Source organism: Tupaia chinensis, unplaced genomic scaffold (genome assembly GCF_000334495.1).
Source record: "Tupaia chinensis unplaced genomic scaffold, TupChi_1.0 Scaffold142914_1, whole genome shotgun sequence".
In the NCBI taxonomy this organism is placed as follows: domain Eukaryota; kingdom Metazoa; phylum Chordata; class Mammalia; order Scandentia; family Tupaiidae; genus Tupaia; species Tupaia belangeri.
The window spans coordinates 477,749-480,099 of record NW_006202759.1 but is presented as its reverse complement, the minus strand read 5'-3'; the positions used below and the strand labels follow the sequence as shown (position 1 = coordinate 480,099).

Genomic DNA, 2,351 nt, shown 5'->3' with positions numbered 1-2,351 from the left:
GCTGAACGTCCTATCCAGGATGATTTCAGCTCACTACTTTGCCTCAATGGACTTCCCTCGTGCCTCCCCCTGGCCAAACACTGAGTACCCAGTCTGTCCCTTTCCTGTCCCTGTCAGAGCAGGGCTGAGGTAGCCCAGTGACTTGGTAGGACCAAGGATTGGGAGGGAGGATTTGGTTTTAGGCTATGATTAAAGGATAAGCCCTGCAGGGGGGGAGCGCGTGGTGTCATATCACAGGTAGAGAACTCCATGGAGGTCTGTCTATGACATCCAGGGCACTGGGTTAGCAATGAAGCTGAGAGGGGCAGGACTGCCTGTATTCAGATGCAGCAAACACAGCAGGGTCTGGGTGACGAGCAGGGGAGCAGGGACAGCAGCCCAGGAAACCCAGTGAGAGGGCACAGAGACCAGATGCTGGAAATGGAGCTCGAGCCAGGACACTAGCACCCAGGCAGACACCATGGGAGGACTAGGCTCCAGACACCCCTCCTCCCTCAGTGTGGTCGGCCGGGGAGGCAGGGGACTGGCAAGAGGGAGTGAGACACCAAGTGAGGATGAAACTCAGAACACCCTTCCTCCCTTGGGGTACTCAGCCAGGGAGGCAGGGGACTGGCAAGAGGCTGTCCTAGGAGAAGTGGCTGCTTGTAGTCTGATGTCCTAACTCAAGGGCCAGATGCCCTCTGGGCCTCATCCAGCCTTGGACAGCAGTTCATTCCAGGATCCTCCTGGGGAGCTTGGATGCTCTGAGGGTAAGGAAGCCAGCAGTTCCTGCTCACATGGTCAGAGTTGGCTCTCTTCACCCATCTCACTGGGAATATAAGCAGCCGGGTCCCTGAGACCCTCATGCTAGCCTGGCTAGAAGGATTTTCTTCTCAGCCTAAGACCACCCTGGCCTGACCCCATTCTGAATGTGTGAGAAGAGCTAGCCCAGCTCTTCCTGCCATCTTTCTGTGGTGTCACGACGGTGCACATGAATGTCCTGACTGATACTCTCAAGAGCATCAACACTGCTGAAAAGAGGGGCAAATGCTGGGTTCTCACTGGGCCACGTTCCAAAGTCATAGTCTGGGTTCTAACTGTGAGGACGAAGAATGGTTGCATTGGTGAATTTGAAATCATCCATGACCGCCGGAAAAAACTGATGTGAACCTCACTGACAGGTGAGACCAGTGTGGAGTGATCAACCCCAGATTTGATGTGTGGCTCAAAGATATAGAAAAATGGCAGCATCACCTGCTGCCGTCCCGTCAGTTTGGTCTCATTGCACTGACATCCTCGGCTGGCATCATGGACCACGACGAAGCAAGACAGAAATACACGGGAGAGAAAATCCTGGGATTGTTTTTCCTAGGTGCGTAGTACACACATACAAATACAACGCCTCAATGGAAAGAAAAGAAAAGCTAGCCCAGAACAGAAGAAAGCGGGTCTTTTTCTCAGCAGTTGCAGGCTTTTCTCTCTGAGCTCTCAGAAAAGAGCCTTTTTCCACATTCCTTTGCCACAGGCCTTGGCGGCTGTACAGGGTTGTGGGTAACAGGGCTTACATGGCAGGAGGCTATGTGAAGGGGCAGGTCCTGTCAGGCAGCCTGGGGTTTTCCGTTCACCTTCTTCAGAGGGGCTCATCTCTGCTGTTTTTCCCTCTGTCTCTTCTATTCTCTCTACCTTACTGAGAGGGAAGCTGGACACTATGTTCAACCTTGTGAACATTATTCCAGGGAGGAGGGAAGACAGAGAGGGTCGGGGAATACTGTCAGGTGGATGAGCACCACCAAGAGAGATGTCGATTGGAAGACCAGGTGACAGTTAGGGACTGCACTGCTCTGAACAATGGCTCCACATCACACTTCTCTTACTCCCTGGAGCTCATGAATATATGACCTCGTATGTCAAAATGGATTTTAAAGATGTTGATAAGTAAAGAATATTAGCACGGAGAAATCATCCAAAGGGGTTTCACATGACAAGAGTCCTGATAGAGGGAGTGTGTAAAGACAGTGAAAGAGAGGGATCCAAAGAGGCTGCTGGCTCTTGAGAAAGGAAGGAGTCCGTACCAAGGAATTCAAGAACTGTATCTCTAGAGTTGAGCAGCCAGGGCATGGGGCTCCTCTAGAACCTGCAGACAGGTCTTGGCAACTTGGTTTTGGCCAGTGATATCCATTTCACAATTCAGACCTCCAGAACAATAAGATGGCAAATGTGTGTTGTTTTAGTTCACTAAGGATGTGGCAGTTTATTGCGGCAGCAATGGGGAGCTCAGACAGGAACTGAAAAGCAAGGAGAAAAGCAAAGGGAAGGGACAGACAGGCAGGCAGGGTAGACAGTGGTCAGGGGGGAGCTGGGCAGGGCGCGAC

The 2,351-nt window shown here is 51.9% G+C and overlaps 1 protein-coding gene across 1 annotated transcript in view; it reads right to left on the bottom strand.

Annotated features, from left to right (window-relative positions):
- The window catches only part of LOC102474347 (cytochrome P450 4A6), an 86,477-nt gene that overhangs the window by 36,814 nt on the left and 47,312 nt on the right, over nt 1-2,351 (bottom strand). The gene's annotated exons all lie outside the window — the stretch shown is intronic.